Source organism: Sciurus vulgaris (assembly GCF_902686455.1).
Source record: "Sciurus vulgaris genome assembly, chromosome: 2".
Lineage (NCBI taxonomy): Eukaryota > Metazoa > Chordata > Mammalia > Rodentia > Sciuridae > Sciurus > Sciurus vulgaris.
In genome coordinates, this window is record NC_136462.1 from 45,204,533 (window position 1) to 45,222,650 (window position 18,118).

Consider the following 18,118-nt stretch of genomic DNA (forward strand, 5'->3'; position numbering starts at 1 on the left):
ACAGCCCATGTTACTAGGATCTCTTAATTCCTTGGGTCTCCTTTCCAGCTTCACTTCCCCTTCACATCTTCATACATCCTATGCAGGGGAAGACTGCAGGAATTCTGACCCTGCAACCCTTTGCCTAGTATCCCAGACCTTCCTTTGAAATCTCAGTGGAAGCCTCCATGACCTCTTAACTCTAGCAGCCTGTGTTTCTGCAGAATCAGTACCATGTGGATGATACTAAGGAATGCCATAAGCTAGAGCAGTAACTGAGCCCCCTGAAATCATAGTTGCAGCAACATCTTAGTGTTTTGGTGGTTTAGCAAAGAGAAACAATTTCCTAGTACTCCCTGTGAAAGCAGGGTGTCCCCATGAGCTTCTCTCAAAAGATTTTTCCTGTCTATAACCTGGAGCCTGCAATGGGTGTGGTTTGCAAATTTCTGAAATGCCCTGAAACCATCTTTTCCTGGTTTCTCTGTGCACTATACTTAGCATTTCTATAGGGGCTGTGATCTCTTCAGCAACTATGCCTTTCTTGGTCCCAGTTTTACATGTACTTTTCTGGTCAAACTGAAAGTTTTCAAAACCCTTCAACTCTGATTTCTGCTCCCAGTTTTCATAATATACTTGGCTGAAAGCTGATAGTGATATCCATGCTACTTCCTGAATGCTGTGTTGCTTTGAAATTTCCTCTGCTTGATTAATTAGTACATCACCTTTAAATTCAGTCCCACACAAATTCTCAGGACATGGGCAAAATGTAGTCAAGTTCTTTTCTAGAATATATCATGAGTGTCCTCTAGTCCATTTCCCAATACAGTTCTCATTTCCCTTTGAAGGCTCAGAAGCACTGTCTGCTTATCAGTATTCTGATCTTCTGAGCTCCCATCTGAATTATCCATTAAATTCTACTTACAACATTCCAAGACTTCTTTGGCTCCATCTCCAAACTTTTCCAAACTCTTCCTGCGAACCAGTTCAAAAGGTATCTGAGTTCCATGGTCAGGTTAGTCATAGCAATGACCCCACTTTTTGGTACCAATTTCTGTGTTGGTCAGTTTTTTTTTTTATTGCTGTGACAAAAATACCCAACAATTTAGAGAAGGAAAGATCTATTTTGGCTCATGGTTTCAGAGGCTTAGTCCTTGACTGGCTAAGTCCATCACTCTGGGCTCAAGGTGAGGCAGAACATCATGGCAGAAGGCACGATGGGCAAGTGTTGTTTCATTCATCACAGCCTGGAAACAGAGAAAGAGAAACAGAAACAGAGAAAGGGAAAGGTGGGCTGTAAAGAAGATGAACCCTTTCAGGACATACCCCCAGTGACCCACCTCTTCCAGTCTTGCGCTATCTACCTAATCACCCAGTTCATTCAAACTGGGGTAGACTGAGTCAGTTATAGCTCTCACAATCCAATAATTTCACCTCCAAACATTTCTGCATTAACTTGGGAACTTTGGGGGGGATATTAAATAACTTTAATATTTCAGCTTTAAAAATAGAACCATCTCTCTGATGTGTGTAGGACATCTATATAAAGAAGGAAAGCAGAGCACAATGTTAAAAATATGCAACAAAGTCACCAAAGTACTGTGCATTGTACATGAGAAATAAAATCCAGGGAGATTCTTAAATGCCTCAGTATTTTGTATTGCATATGTCACAGATGTCAATATTTGTCATGTGGCAGGTATTTCTAGGAGGAGTTTGTTTTTCAACAAGAATAATAAGGAAGCTTCATGTAGCTGCTAGAAATTTCCCACTTTGAGAGTGACCACTGAAATCAGAGAGAGTCAGCCATTCCTCAGAGACATGCTGATCACAGGCACAAAGCTGCTTGGGGATTTACTATACACTGTATATTCACAGAAGTTACTAATTTGAAACCTTGAACCACTGTGCCTGGGTACTAAGCTAGTGAGGGAAAAGGTTGGTTATGAGTTTTAGCTACTTAAGAAATTTTTCCATTTTCTTTTCATGGAATTCTCTTCCTTTCACCAAAAGCATTTTCTTTTTCTAAATCTGTTATTTTCTTTGTGAGAAAGTAACTGAAAGAAAAAATGACTTTGTATTTATTGCTATAAATCTCTGGAGTGATTTTCCCAGTGTTGTCTCAGTTTACTAAACAGATATGAATACACTATATTCTCTGATTCTTTTTACTTGTGAATTGTATATGGGAAAGTCAGCCATAAGAAAAACTCTACAATTTAATATTTCATTAGATGCCTTCCCATAAGACAGTGACTGAAAAATTATACATGTATGTGACTTCTTTTCATAAAATATTTTTGTATATTTCTGTATGTGCTTTCTCAATCACTATGGAAAATTTATTTTGTGGGGAAGGAACATGAGAGAAAGCCGTGTCTACTAAGCATCTCTTATTTGCTAGACACTTTATTTATGTTATGTAATTGGATCCTAATTGTAACTCTGTGATGGAAGAGCTGAGACTCAGAAAGGAGACACAACCACCAAGTGGAAAAGCCGGGACTCAAGCTCTCCTCAATATTCCCAGCACACATTCTTCAGATGATATTAAATGTTCACTGAATCCAAGCCTTTATCTCAATGTTTTCAGGGGCACCTGCCACCCCCCCCCCATCTTTAATGATTCTTCTTATTTCTAAAAAGCTTTTTCTTACACTATCTGGAGAGCTTGTGCAGGGGAGTTGCTCTGAGTGGGATGTGGTTGATTAGCTGATAATTCCTGAGGTCCCTCCAACCTGCTTTTTTTATTCTTAAAATAGCAACACTATATTCATATTTTAAAAATAGTAGCTATGTTTTAAAATTTAAGTGGTAGCCATGAAATAGAATAGAGTTAGACCATTCTCTTGGAAACTAAGTACCGTCCTTTATAAGATGTTGAGCTTGCTGTCCACATTACTCTATCATGCTTAAGTCACAAATGGAGAATCACTAAAGCTAGTTATAAAGTACGTGGTGGTGCATTATACTATCCTCGATATGTTTGAAATTTTCCATAATTAAAATGTTAAAAATATTAAAAATTCAGCATTTGCTTTATTATAATAAGAAAAAATTTCTCCTTGATGTTATCCATATGTCAATGAAAAAAAAGTATATCATATTTTTCAAAACATGCCATTCTTCAAAATGTAAAATGCCTGTTTTTTTTTTGTTTTTTGGTTTTTTTTTTTTTTTGATCAACATGTGCCTTTTCCTTTGCATCAATCTTGTTTCCTTTGTATTTTCAGGGATGAGAAAAGTTTAGCTGGATCTATCCGACTGTTTGATTGAACATTTGTACTTTACTTTGACTATATAAACTGTTTTCTAGAAAATCAAGGCTAGTTTTTTTTTCCTTAAAGAAAATGGATATTCTTTATAGCAGAAATATGTTTTAAAATCCATACTCAAATTTCTGTCTTGATTTCAGAATATAAAACTTTATTTTTAAAGTACACACTTTCCAAATGAGTAGGCTGAAGAGCTACTGTTTCTGACATTGCCTACACAAACCTGCCATATGATATGGTCATTGGACCAAGGCCCAGGCTACACAGCAGCAAAGCCAAAGCAGCACAGCACCTGATGTCAGCAATCTCTGATGATAAATTCTCTATGTTCTAAGAATCTGGAGGATGTTTTTTTTTTTTTTTTCATATTTACATATTTATACACCAATCACTGACCTTCCTGTCACTTTGGTTCAGAAGCTCCATTCATATCCTCTTCTTAAAAACTTTAGCACCTTTCATATAAACAACAGATGGTTTGTTTTTAAAAGGCAATGTAGATTTTGAAGTAAAAAATTTTATTTTCCATACAGTCTTTGAAATGTTTTAAAGTTTAAAAATTCATGTTGGCTTCTATCTGCTTATATGAATGGTGAATGGTTTGATGTATGATATTCTGAATTATTTTGCAGATAGGCTACCCTTCCAACTGAGATAAGAGGATTCCTTATTGTATCTCATAACCCAGTTTCATTTGATCTGAGTTTTTCTCATCCTGACTTGTAAGTCCTTCACGATGGGTTCCACCTGCTTTTTCAACGGGACTCTTTATTTGTAGTACAATCTGCCTACAAATAAGGGCTTGACTTCTGGTTTCCAAAAAGTCATTGACTCAATATGTTGATTTATAAATCTTCAGTTGAAGAATTGATACATAGAGAGTGAGCCTCTGTCGCCCCCGCCGTAGCCATGAACCGCGGCGGGGAGGCATGCACCGACATGAAGCGCGAGTACCACCAGTGCTTCAATCGCTGGTTTGCCGAGAAGTTCCTCAAAGAGACGGCTCCGGGGACCCGTGCACTGATCTCTTCAAGCGCTACTAGCAGTGCTTTCAGAAAGCAATAAAAGAGAAAGAGATTCCTATTGAAGGACTGGAGTTCATGGGCCATGGCAAAGAAGCCTGAAAACTCTTCTTGATATTGACTGTCACCTTGAAAATGGATTCTTGTATCAGGAAATTGAGGACTCTGGATTTTGTCAACCAAGGCTGTGAAGATAGCTGTGGGATTCAATGAATTTAGGAGGGAGTTGCTTTATTTCTTCTCTATTAATGTTTTCCTCTCACTTGTAAAAGATGATGAACCACTGCTCTGCTTTGAGATGATTTCTCACTTGATCTGGCATCTTCCAGAACCTCAGTGGGCTAAAACTGAACAGTGTCTCGGGATTATGGTTGCAATACATGATCTAGAATCAGCTTTAAATATACCTTGTATATAAATTATTGATGAACTAGTCAAGATGATCAGGGTTGCCTGACTTCTTGGTTTTTGCTGCAAAAGATATTAGGTACATTGTACTGGGGTCATTGTTCAATCAGTTAGGACCTCTTTTTTCTCTCAGGTAGCTAATGCTTTAAAGGGGGATCCAAGCACAACAGTCTCATCTAATTTATTTTTATATAGTAACTCACAAAGATTGTTGGTGGCCTGGGTTAGCAAAGAGGAAGACATTTTTTAACAGACAATTTCCTGCCTTCTTGTCCAATTAAGACATGAAGCTTCAAGAATGTTAAAATGAACACCATTTCAGAACTCACAGCATAGTTCTGGAATTACGTTACTCGGAGTTGCTGTGGCAAAAGATCCCAAACCATGAAAGTTTGCTATTGCCATTTATCATCCCAAGTTAATAAATTAAGTCAACCTGCATTTAATAAAAAAGTGAAAATGCTGCATCTGGTTAAATGGAGGGGAAAGGTGCTGGCTTCATTTGCTTGTTTGCCCACCCTGCCCTATAATGCCTGTAATCATGATGGAATAAATTTTAACATTTAATTTTTATCAAAAAAAAAAAAAAAGAATTGATACATAGAGCAATATGATTAAACATTTAGCTTGTCTTAATTACCATCTTCCAGAACTTTTGCCCCACAGCATTTTGGAACTAAAAAGCTTGTCTTATAATATGAAAAACATTTTCCTAATTACATACAAATCATGACTTTACTGTCCTATTTTTCTTTTTTATTTTTTTACTTCAGTTGTAAGTTCAGTTTTTCAAAACGTTTGTCAGAGAAATGAAACCCACATTTAGAGTATGTCACCACAAGGAGGTGATCATGCCTCAGTCATAAACATAATAAGGACTAAGCCATATAGGTGACATTTTACCTGAGGTAGACTTTTCTTACCCATTTTACCATTTGGTTTTTCATTCTCTGTTATTTTTCAACAGATAAAACTCAAGACAGAAAATGTAGTAGTATGGAGCAAACACTGAATTTAAATAAATGCAGAGAAAACTTTAATAATAATGTATAGCCATAGATAATGCCTGTCACATTGATCTTACTTGTTATCTCTTAAACTTTAATCTGGTCCTAGCTAGACTGTGTGCATTGCTTCTTTCTAACTCATCTTAAATTTTATCTTGGAATTGAAATTTTATTCTTCTAAAAAACCCCTAGGTTCAGTGATTTTTTTAACCTCAAGGACTGGCATGACATCAAAACATCATCTGCTGCTTATGCCCAAATCTCAGTCAACCTGTCATTTTTCTGTCCCATTGTCACCAGTGGGAATGTTTAATTAAAGGGCTGCCTTCAAGGTATCTGCTTTCCCAGTTGTTAGAATATCACTGTTCTATTGATTTCTGCATTCTTTTCCTCTCTGAATTTTCAGGTTGTAAGCAACAAAAATGAGCTCCAACTCTCACTTAAAATAAATGAGATTGCTTGCAACTATGTAGTTCAATTCAAATGCTTGAATTGAAAGCAGTAAAAGACAGGTACCAAGTCTCAAGAGCAGGAACCGACCCTTAGCAGTGTGGCTGGGGTCTGCTGCTGGAGCTGATGATCACAGCGATGCATCCACCTCGGGTCTGTGGAGTGGAGGAAAAGGCTCTGGCACAAGAAACTTCAGTACGCTTTAGCTTCCCCAGTATAAGGGCAGGTGTCTGGATTGACCCTCCCACTAAGACCTCTCCCAGCAAGGGAGAGCTGACTCCATAAAATGAATCAGAGTACGTTAGGAAATAAATAATGCTTGGTGGTCACAAAATGGCAATGATAGTTCGTGCTGTGTTTGGTGGAAACTCCCTCTCCATGTTATCTTTAATGTGAAGGTGACTCTGTACCCACTGATTAAAGAGGAGACTGGGTAAAGCAGAGCAGCAACCCCTCCTCTGGGTGTCTGGGTTCCAGGGTCTCACCTGGGCTCTGCTGTGGTCCTTGGAACAAACCAAGAATTCTGGATTGTTTTCCATTCTTCAAAGAAAATGAAGAGATTGCCTTACCTGATCCTTTTTGTCTTGTCAAGGTCTCCTCTCCTGTGGATCTAAGTGAGAAAATGTGCCCTTCCCAAGGGGTATTTCCCACTATTACTTTAGTTCAAAATAATGCTTTCCCTTAACAACACCCCCCTGGCAACTGTCACCACTGCCCCTAACAAGCTGTGTTCTGAAAAGCTTTGTGTCTTTCACCATGCAACATGACATTGTGATCTGAAACTTAAAATCCTTTTAAAAGAGCACTGGTCTCTTTGTATCTGTTGACTAAGCCCACACTGCACCTGCAGTGGTTTTTGACAGACTTATGAGATAAATATAGGTACCTGTCGCCACAGAAGCATGTGAATCTAAATAATGAAACAGGGAGAAATAAAATAATGTGCACTGTATTGCTACCATTTTTCAGAGACTCTCCTAGATCAAGCAGTGATATTTTTATTAAGTTTAGGCTGTTCACATAGAGGAATTCCTCACAGGAACAAACCAAAATAAAAGTCACCTCTTTTATTTCTACCTAATGGGTGAGCTGGGTTGCAATGTTTCCAATATCTTGTTTGATATTTAGACTGGGTTGACCCAAAGAAAAATCTTAACACTACAGCAGAGAGCTAATGGGATGAGCATTTGGAATCCTGGGCCTGAGCGCCACCACCTGATTCAGCCCTCGAAGATGCAAATGTCTGAGGCAGTAGAGGATGGACAAGGCATTTTAAGGTGAGATTCTTACATGTGTCCCAGACCTCCCAGTAACTAGGACAGGGGTGACATGTCCTCTTTCAAGGAAATGGGATCAAAGGTGGATTTTCTCCACCCCTTTTCCTGGTAGCTCTAGGGATTTTGACAGTCTCTCCCTTTTCCTCCTAAGTCAATAGGCTCCAGAAGTCTTTTATTGTTTAGCCTCCACCCCACCCTATGCTATGATTAAAGGCAAAGGAGCTCAGGTGTTTTCACATTATCCCAAAAATATTGAATTTGTTCAGATTATTCTACTTGAGTTGAAACATTTTGAACCTCACCTTCTTTGTATTTGGTCATAATAACTTAATTTTCAATTTTAAAGGATAAACATTTTGAGACTATTGAGTATATTGTATATTTTCAGGGAGTCCAGAACAATTATGGGTGGTTATTTATTGAGTTCAGTCTCTATGTTCCCCATAATAGGGAAGAGACGTGTTAGAACAAGCTGTGACTTTCTCCCCAGAAGACAGAAACAATTGCTGTTCAGGATACCTATGTATGAAGTGGAAATGATTTGTTTATAATCATCAGTCATTTTTTTCTAGAAGTTGTTAATAATAACATAAAGTAACATAATTAATGGTTTTGACCAGGAAAGTTAAAGCAATGAAGTTTTTGTTTCATTATACCATCCCTTCAAGGGACAGGTTAGGATTGTACAAGAAAATTAAAATGATACAAGACAAATTACCTGGTTCCCTTAAACTTGCTGACAGGATTGGACTTTGGTTTCTGGATCCCTTTTGCCCACAGTAAGAGGTACTTGCATGGAGACTGGGCCCACAGCCTCTTCCCTCATGGAAGCTTTGGTGCCTTCAGGAGATGGTGTGGGAGCCCTTACATGGTGGTCTCATTGTTTTTCTCTGCTGCGGACAATTCTTCTTTAGTTCTCACTGTAGAATCCTCTCCTTCTCCCATATCCCACAAAATACTTCCCAGTCACTGCTGCCTGATCATTGCTCTTCTTTTAAAAGCGTGGCTTTACATTGCATCTCAGACACACATCTATACCCTCTTGAACCCCTACTCACTTCTGCTTCTCCTGGCCAACCCCCAGGTTGTCTGTAACATGGGGACCTGATTCATATGATCACTTCCTACTCAGGATCCTGACAGATTGTCAAGCATCTACTGACCATCTCAGTGCCAGATTCTTATGTCAATGGTCATGTGAATGATTTGTCTGACCAGTGAGCTCCTTATTTCCTGGGCTACCTTAATTTCAAGACTTCATCTTCATGCCATTTCAGCCACTTACTCCTGGGACCACACTATCTATCTTGTCATTATCAGGAACCCCTCCATTTTTACCTCCTATGTTACACCCTGACCACAGCACCTTATTACTCAGATCTCATAGAGACCCATTCTTTATTATTTCTCCAAGACCATCATCAGGGGGACCTTATAATTTATTGTCCAATAGGCTATTCCTTTGCAAATCAAAGGAGAGGCTTTAACATTTGCACCAGGATGCTCTAGGAAAACCAGGATCAATGGTCATACTAGCTGTCAAATGTCACTGAGTAATCTTCCTTTCCTGTCCAACCTCTGGTTGGCTATCTGAGCCAGTTTCTTCCCAGCACCCTTGATTTGTGTGCACTCTTCTACAGTGTGGGTCTACAAAGCCCCGGCCTGGAAAACTGGGCTGCCATTTGTCTTTTCCTCCCCTGGAACCTTGCGCCGGGGCTTATTTACAGTCCTTTCAAACAGGTACATCCTTCAATGTCTTCCTTATCTTTAATCACCTCCTTTTCCTATCCCCCCAAAATAGTTACTACTCCTAGGGAAAAACAAACAAACAAACAAGCAAACCCATTTACTCAATTCTTGACTCATTTCTCTCCCAGCAGAAGAGATAGGAAACTCTTCCATCCAGAGAACTGAAACTCCTTCATTTTCCCATTCTCCATCTTTTGCTACAAAGTTATTTCTAACATGCCTACCCTGGCCCCTTAAATCTTAAAAATGGGTGATTGTCCTTCTGCTCAGTCCCCTGTGGTTTAGATATTCCTCTTCTTTGCTCACACCAAACCCTGTGTTTGTCTCTATCATTCACGTCCCACATGGTCCTACAATGACCTGATTAGGTGTCAAATGCCCCCCTGAGCTGAGAACCTCTTGAAGGACTGTGAATTATTCATCTCAGTAGTGTAGGGTCAGACACCCAGGGCTTTCACTAGGTGTTGCTGAATGGGTGCATGCTGGCAGGCAGGCCACATCCTTTGTATCCTCTCTTTTGGTGGTCTGGTTTATAAAGAGTAAGAAAAACAAATATTTCAGGGCAATTTATATTCTTGGTTAATTAAACAAAACAAAGCCTGTATGGTTTCACTTGTAGGCAAAGTCAACAAATGAAACGCTTTTGTTTTTAAAGGAGGCTGAATTTGCAAACTTCCTAAGTTTGAAATTTATTTTTAAGACTCTCAATGGAGAAATACATTTTCGCTGACGTTCATGAACATCTAAAAGAGTAAATAATAAATTAAAACCTTGCTCATGCCTTGAGTTTTTATCATGTTTTGATGTACTTCAATTTCTAGCTTTTAACAGGTGGATGCATTCTTGTCAGGTCTATGACCTGACAATTTTGGAGGAACTCCCCTTCTTTTGAAGTAAATGAAAAATAGTGATATATTTTTACAAAATAATCTGGTTTTAGTACAAATGAAGGAGGCCAGTTACCTCTTGATTCAAAGCAGGAATTTCTTCTTTCCAGTGTTGATATCTACGAACGTCAGGTCTTATAAATAAAGAAGCTGTTACTATCCCTCTGTTGGGTTTATTATGTGAAAAAAAATTTATCTCTAGATGATACATTTGTGCCTATCATTTGTAGAAATATGTGTAGATTAGGAATCAAATATCTGTGGCTTTTGAGTACAGAACCAAAGATAGGGATTGTGTGGGCCGTGATAACAACATGGGATGACATTTTACAATTTTTTTATGTGTCTGAAGAAATTTTTTATATTCCACAACAAAATAATTTTTATTAATTTAATTTTTTAAGATAAGCAAATTCCATTTAACCCCTCATGCATCTATTCATTGAGCAAATACCATAGGTCAGAAATTATACTAGGTGTATTAGTCAGCTTTGTGTCACTGTGACCAAAATATGTGACTAGAACAATTTAGAGAAGGGAAGGTTTACTATGGCTCACAATTTCAGAGGTTTAGTCCATGGTTGGCCACCACCATTGCTCTGACCCAAGGTGAGGCAGAACATCATGGCGGAAGGGCATGGCAGAGGGAAGTTGCTCAGGACATGGCAGCCAGGAAACAGAGAGAGGGCAGAGGAAAACAGGTCACAGGAAAGATGAACCTTTCCAGGATATGCCTCCAGTGACTCACCTCCTTCTCCCATGACCCATTTGCTTCCAGTTACCACTAGTCCTTTCAAACTAGGGAGGACTGATTAGGTTATATCTCTTGTGATCTGATCATTTTGCCTCTGAACATTCCTGAATGAACACAGGAGCTTTTAGAGGACACCTCATATCCAAACCATAATGCTGGACATTGGCAAAGGTAAAATGAATAAGAAAACCTCCCTGCTCTTTTTGTGTTGTGCCACGGAAGGCAGCCGTTGAAGCAGAACTATCGTATAGTGTGATAAATGCAAAAATAGATATTTTGACCCACTTTGGTGTTGGTACAGGGGGGGAAATCGACTTGGCAGAGGCAGTTTCTCTGCAGAGGGAAAAAAGATGTGAACCAGTGTGGTGGGCATTTGGGAACCTGCAAGTAACTGGCTACGGTTGGGGTAGAAGTGTTGGGATGGGGAATGAGGAACAAGGCTGGAGAGGGAAGAACTATGAGATGGAGGGTCTTACTCAGGCTATTGAACTTATTCTTCAGGCAGGGAAGAGCCATACAGGATTTTAAGGGGGAGGAAGTGACCAGATCTGTTTTGGTAAGGTCACACTGACTGTGCTGGGTAGGATTGTTGGAATGGGGGAAGTAATTTAAAGCAGGAGCCTGGCAATTTCAGGGTTATAAATATGGATTGTTTTCTTCAGAGAAATGAATGTCAGGTAAATTCAAAATATTTTTTCTACTTAAAAAAATATATCTGTTAAAACTGATAAGAAATAAAAACAAACAGAAGGTAACTAAATATGGGGTATAAATTTCCCTCTGGGGTTGGAGTGAGTGAAGAAAATAACCACGTTGAACCAAACCTGGTAATGAGACTTCACATGGAAAATACTGTGTGTGAGAAACAAACTTGTTAATATCAATACCTTGAAAAACTCTAGGTTAATATTTAATTGGGCTAGCGGCTAACATATTGAGTCTTGTAAATACGTAAATTTAACTTTCACTAGCAGCCCATGTTAATCACTGCAGTCCAGACGGAAGCAAAGTGCAGTGAATCCCTAATTTGAAGTGACCTTCAGGAAAAGGCTGTGGGCAGAGAAAACAATCTCACATTTTGTAAGCAATTGGTGCCACCCCATGTTAGAGTTGTGATTAAGCTTCAAGATAAATAGGCTCAGAACCTTGGGACTCATAGCAGAGGACACAGCCTGGCGAGGTGGCATATTCCTCTTAGAAAGTGCAGTGAGGGATGCCAGGTCCTGGGGGGACCTTACTGCCCTTTGGGGAGCTCTTTGCACTCCATATATAAAAGAAGAGCTGCAACCTTTCAACATGCAATAGAGAAAACTGACAGCAATCCCAGATCTAGGATGGCACCTCCTTATGTGGTGCTGGGTACCTGTTTCCCTAAGTAATTTACAGACTGAGAAACCTGCATCCTTGTTTAAAATTAGAAACAAACACAGTATGTGTCTTGCATGCTCTTCCTGGTATTATGGTAAATAAGTGCGAACCGGTTTCTAAACTCTAACTTCACTGCAGGCTGTAAATTAATTAGATAAGTGTTTTCCAATAGTCCTAAAATAACTCTGGGGTATATTGGATATATTTGATTTTAGAGTAGTAGTGCTTATAGCTAAATTTTCTTCACTTGGGCTTGATGAGTTTGTGCCTTTCCATATCTCGATTTAAGCCTCCTCGTGCACATGGGTGCCTGTGTCTCTGCACATACTTCTTGTGGTTTCCTACTGATGGTGACTACAGGAAAGTCTCATGGGGTATCACAATGAAACACTGGTTCTTTAAACATGTTAATCCCAGAAAAGAGGCTTCGATGCATTACTGTTGCTATTAGGTTGAACCAAATTAAATTTCCATCATTTTACATCAGTATTACACATCAATAATCTAATATTGGCAATTTCATGATTTAACTCAGTGCTTCTTTAAAAAAAATTTTTTTAAAATTTGTTCTAATTAGTTGTGTGTGACAGTAGAATGCATTTATGCATTTTGATAAATCATACACAAATGGAGTATAATTTCTCATTTTTCTGATTGTGTATGTTGTAGGATCACATCAGTCATGCAGTCATTTATGTACATGAGGTAATAATCTGTTTCACTCTACTAACTTTCCTACCCCTGTACCTCTTCCCCTCCCTTCACTCCCTTCTACCTCATCTAAAGTAACTCTATTTTTCTCTAGCGCCTCCCTCCACCATTGTGAATTAGCATCTGCATGTCAGAGAAAACATTTGGCCTTTGGTTTTTAGGGGTTGGCTTATTTCACTTAACATGATATTCTCCAACTCCATCCATTTACCAGCAAATGCCATCATTTCATTCTTCTCTAAAGCTGAGTAATATTTCCTTGTGTGTGTGTGTGTGTGTCACATTTTCTTTATCCATTCATCTATTGAAGGATTGGTTCCACAGTTTAGCTATTGTGAGTTGAACTGCTATAAACATTGATGTGGCTTTGTCACTAGTATGCTGATTTTCCGTCTTTGAGTATAAAACAAGTGGGATAGCTGGGTCAAATGGTGGTTCCATTCCAAATTTTCTGAAGAATTTCCATACTGCTTTTCATAGTGGTTGCACCAATTTTCATAACTCAGTGCTTCTTAACCATTTTTTTTTTTTGTCATCTAACCCAATGGTCAGTGTTCCCATGCCCCAGCCCTGTCTTTATTCCATGTTCCTATTTTCAGGAAGTAGTATGCTCATCTGTCCAGATACCCACGCCAGGTAATGGGGAGATGGCAAAATTTCACCTTCTCCTTCATTTTCCACATCCCCCCAATTTCCAAGTCCTATGGATTCTTTTTCTCAATACCTTTGAATCTAACTACCTCACTCCATTGTCAGACTCTCTTGGTTTAAATGACATCATCTTTTGCATGGACTAAATGCAGCTGACTGCAAGCCAGTCTCCCACATCCACATCTGTCCTCATTGATCCAACCTTTCCACTGCAGTCAGAGAGAGTTTCTCAAAATCTGGTGATGACTTCCTTTCTGGAAGGCTTCCAATAACTTCCAGTTGGCCTTGAAATAAAACCCACATTTTAACCTTGGTTAAAATTCCTACATTATCTGGCTCACTTCTCCAGCCTCCTCTTGTTCTCTTTCTACTATAGTCATATTGGTCTATTTCAGCTCCTTGAACATATGATCTCTCTTCCCATCTCCTGGTCTTTGCACATGCTGTTCTGTCTTTCTCTTGCCCACTCCACCCCCTCCACTCATCTAGCCAATGCCATTCTTCTGGGGGTCAGTTTAAACTTTGCTTCCTCAAAGAAACTTCCTTGGCTACCTTGGCAAGTTGGGTCCCCTATCAGGTCCTCAGCCAGCATCTGAATTACTTCTTCATGGCATGCATAATAGTCCTGTCCTCTTGACCAACACACTGCAAGATCCTTGAAGGTGGAGACCATTTCTGTCTAGTTAATTGCTGAATCCTCTGTGGTTGGCACAGTACCTGTCACATGGCAGAAAATAAGTGACAAGTAAAGGAATAAGTAACACTATCTGGAACATGTTCGGCTTGTGAAGAAAGATTGTCAGCTTTTTCGGTGAAATTCCTCATACCCTATTGGTAATTCCATTCTTCTTTCTCTTGTTTTAAAGAGAAAACTAGAATTTAAGTTAAGGCAGTGATGTTATTCTTGGAAAAAAAAAAACAAAAACCCTACAATCTTCCCTAAAGTTTTTATTATAGATAAAGTATAACAGATAGCTATGGACATAGATAGTATAGCTAGATATAGGTATAAATAAAATATCTACTGCATAGGCTGAATATTTCTTAACCTGAAATTCTTAGTACCGAAGTATTTTGGATTCTGAAATTTTTTGGATTTGGGATTTATTTACATATACATAATGAGATACCTTGGAGATGAGACCTAAGTCTAAACACCTAAGTCTGATAAATACCTTATATGCATAGCCTGAAGATAATTTTATGAAATTTTAAAAATAATTTTATATATGAAATAAAATATGTTTACATGAGAATTTTCTACTTAAGAAGTCATATTGGTGTTCAAAATTTTTGCATTTTGAAACATTTTGGATTTCAGATTTTCAAATTAGGGATGTTAAACCTATACTCTTGTTATTAGTAACTATTATTGTGACAGAGTTCACAGTTGGTCCAAGCATTGTATTGAGGCTGACATTAAGAATGGTTTAATCTGTCTCAAACAGCTCAGTCACAGTACAAAGACCCTGCAACAGTCATTTTAATGCTTTCTTTAGTCAATGACTTCATGTGGGGGTGGAGAGGTGGGAGGATCATAGGACTAGACAGTGTGTTAGGTACATTAGCTAAATCTTGTGCCCTGAGGACAATGTTCTTTGTGTTTAAATTGGGAGAGGGGACTGAAGTAGAAGAGATGAAACATAAAAAAGTTAAAGTCAATTCTTCTAACCTCTAGGTCGGGAGAAAGATTGACTTCAAGAAAATGTCTAGAGGTTGGCATTGTGGTGCACATTTGTAATACCAGCAGCTTGGGAGGCTAGGCAGGAGGATTACAAGTTCAAAGCCAGCCTCAGCAATTTAGTGAGGTCCTAAGCAACTTTGTGAGACCCTCTCTCAAAACAAAACATAAAAAATGGCTGGTGATGTTGCTCAGTGGTTAAGAGCCCCTGGGTTCAATACCTGATATAAAAATAAATAAATAAATAAATAAATAAATAAATGAGGAAATGTCTAGAAAAGAAAGTAAGAAAGCTTGTCAGTTGCTGTCTTAACAGAAAACAGATGATGTCGTCAAAAGACTTTAACAAAAGAGAATGTTAGAAACTATCTTTAGAGTTGTAGATGAGGTTAAGTGAGTCATCAAGCATTGGTGAAATATCCAGAGTCTGATCATTGAGGATAACTGTTGCAACTCCTTGACTTAGGAGCAAAAGGAGGGAACAGGGTTATCTAGACCCTGAAAAGGCTGGAATCATGGAACTGGGGCCACCAAGCAGGAGCCATGGCCTTGTAGGAAGCAGCTGCTTCCATCTCTTGTTGGTCTTTCCCACTGTCCAGACCTGGTAAGAGTGGCTGATGAAGTGCCCCATGGTAAGAGTCCGTGGAGGTCAGCTGGCATTCCGAGCTTGGCTGAGAAAGGGACACTCCCTAAAGTACCTAGGTGGGTGGGGCTAAACAGAGGGCCAGCACAATTCCTGTATAACTGATGCTACATTTTATGATAATAACTGTATGTGTATTACAATCAGCATTTTAATTGCTCTAAATAAACAAAGAATTTAACTATATTGTTTATCTCCTGGTCTTTTTATTTGATTTTTGAATAAAAGACCATTTATTACATATGTAGACCTTATCTACTGAAGAGTTGAATTCCAGTAGTTTTTTCTAGTGTGCTTGTTTGACTTTTTGATAAATTTATTTTAGGCACTAACAGTTTACATTTATTAGTGCCACCTTTGTACCACACCCTGCTTAAAGCCCTTTACATGTATTCATTCACTTAGTTCTCAGAATGATTTAATGGGCTGGGTATAATATTGCCAATAATAGCCAACCTATATATATTTCATTATCTTCATTCTTTGTGCATGGAGGCACTCCTGATATTCTATTATTAGCACAGAATCCACTGCTATCCATCTTTCAAAAAAATATTCTAATTAGTTATACATGACAGTAGAAAGCACTTTGACATATCATACATAAATGGAGTACAACTTCTCATTCTTCTGCTTGTACATGATGTAGAATCACACCTATCCAGCTTTAATTGGAAACAAGTCAATGGCTAAACAGCCACTATGATTTAGATACTAGGCGTCAACAAAAAGCTCATGTGTGAGACAAAGACTTTGGGAAAGTGGATTAATCCACTGATATGGGTTAACAGGGTGGAACTATAGGCAGGTAGAATGTGACTAGAGGAGATAGGTCACTGGGGGTGTGCCTTTGGGGTTTATATTTTTCCCCTGATGAGCAGAGCTCTTATTCTCTGCTTTCTGGTGTCACCTTCTGAGCTGCTTTCTTCTGACATGCCCTTCCATCATGATATCTGCCTCACCTAGGCCCAGTAGCTATGGAGTTGGTGGCCTGTGAACTGAATCTCAGAAACCCTAAGCCAGAATAAACTTTTCTTCTTAATTGAGCCTGTCGGGTCTTTTGGTCACAGAGATGAAAAGTTGACTAAAATAGGGGCATCTCTCACTTCTACTCTGCTGCAAGAAGCCCTGATGGGCAATTTGTATGCAGAGTGAGCTTCTGCCTGAGTATTCCCAGGTTGGGAGTAACTACGGGCAGGCACTCCTTCTCTCTCTCATACATATAACATCAAAAATAAATGAGGCACTTTGTATGACTTGCTGTGTAAATGCACACAGGGCTACAGTAGTGAACCCTTTCTTTGCACAAGGCCTAAGTTTATGTGTGGGGAGAGTCTATCTTAGCTACTGATGTAGTGGTCACATCTCACCTCAGCCCCCGCAGGCTTCTTTCTCCTTAATCCATTTTCTTCTCCAGTCACCACAGCAATAGGAAACAATATGTCAGGAGACACCTCTTCTTGTCAGGGTGGCATTTCATATTTTAAATTGTCAGAACATGTGAGAACAGTAACTCAAGTCCTCAAAGGGGCTGGAGCATCTTCTGACATTTTATGCAAATCTTTGTGACTAAGAATGCTTTTATGGGGAAAAAGGCCAACTTTCATCATAAGCAGTTTAAAGGCAAGAATCATTTTCTGGTCATTGATTCTTTCTGTAAAAATGGAGAAGCTGAAACCATAGTAGTCAAGGTCCCATGCAAATGTTATCACAGCAAGGACAAGAACTAGCTTTTCAACTCCTAGTCTAGTTTCCATCACACCAGCCTTGCACACTTAAGAAGCATAGTGGTCTAGATGCCAAGCCTGCTATCAGCCCATTTGCAGGCCTGAGAAGTTAAAACACTTACTCCAGGTCATGCAATGAGATTTTCGGTCTCAACATTTTTCACACCAAACTAAAATAGTTTTGAATCTTCCAGTTATAAGCCCTATCTAGAGAAATCATTCTTTGTTGTAGAAAAGATGAGGAAAAATATGTTGGGCTAAAGGTCTTAGTTTTGGGATCTGGGAGGGAGCGAGGGAAAAGTCCAGCAGGGAACCCCAAGTTTCCTTTGGGGGTCTGTGGCCCACTATCTGATGCCTATGGCCCCTTTTCTGAAGAATAAGGAGCCCTTTGAAGCACTTGTGTTCAAACTAGCAGAGTATAACAATAACCATAGAAAGTACTGAAACAGTGTGAAAGCAATTTGAAAAGATATCTATTCAGCTTCCCAGAGTGGTTCTCTTTAGAATGAATGACAGAGAGTCTAATGCTAAA

At 39.0% G+C, this 18,118-nt stretch overlaps 1 protein-coding gene and 1 pseudogene across 3 annotated transcripts in view; both read left to right on the top strand.

Annotated features, from left to right (window-relative positions):
• Positions 1-18,118, top strand: part of SLC35F4 (solute carrier family 35 member F4) — a 230,819-nt gene that overhangs the window by 101,115 nt on the left and 111,586 nt on the right. The gene's annotated exons all lie outside the window — the stretch shown is intronic.
• LOC306655562 (TP53-regulated inhibitor of apoptosis 1-like) lies at positions 4,161-5,183 on the top strand (annotated as a pseudogene). Its single transcript has one exon. The product of its transcript is annotated as a TP53-regulated inhibitor of apoptosis 1-like (transcript).